An 853-nucleotide genomic window follows, 5' to 3' on the forward strand; every position below is an offset into this window, starting at 1 on the left:
TCTGCAGAAGCCGGGCACTTGAGTTCTGCAGAAGCCGGGCACTTGAGTTCTGCAGAAGCCAGATACTTGATGTCTGTGGAAGCCGGGTACTTGATTTCTGTGGAAGCCGGGCTTGAAAGTTCTGAGCGCTCGGATCAATCATCTATATGTTGGAATCTGCTTGATCATTTGCGCGTCTTTTCTGCCTTCGTCATAGTGCTCAATTAGACTAGGTGCGCCAGCTCATTGAATCAATGGCACATCTGCTTCTCCCTGCAGGCCTGTAGTTTGTCAATTTACCTCGAGTTGACCTTGCTTAGATTGTGGAAGAAGGACACCCCTGTGGTTCGTAGAAAAAGAGAGCTAAACAGTACAGCTTTGGATACGGGTCGCAAGTTCCAAGACTGCATCCAACTTGAGGAATGATTTTCGCTGCTGGATCTCGTAAAAGGGACATCGACTCGACCGCCCAAACAGCCCCAATTTTTTTTTCTTTTTTGGTAGATTCATCTTATTGATGAAGGAGTGGCCCACACGTCATCCCATCATAATTAAAGCCTGGAATTCGTCTCCATAGAACATGGGCAAGATAGATTTCTAAATTCTCAATTGATAGGTCACTTGGGCAATGCGACTGTTTTCCTCTCCAGTTGTTCAATTTATAATGCGCCGCACTATGAGGTCCCTGGTATCAGATCAACGCTGAGGGTCCCTGAAACATACTAGATGTCCTTCCTCTAATGTGGGTTCTATCAGATATCATTCAAACAACTCATAAATCTCGAGTTCTGAGGGCTTACTCTGCGTGACCTCTAGATGATGTCTATAAAGGTGGAATAAAAATCCTGTAGAGCTCCAGAGAAACAGTGATTAA

Source organism: Metschnikowia bicuspidata (assembly GCF_001664035.1).
Source record: "Metschnikowia bicuspidata var. bicuspidata NRRL YB-4993 chromosome Unknown METBIscaffold_4, whole genome shotgun sequence".
Taxonomy (NCBI): Eukaryota; Fungi; Ascomycota; class Pichiomycetes; order Serinales; family Metschnikowiaceae; genus Metschnikowia; species Metschnikowia bicuspidata.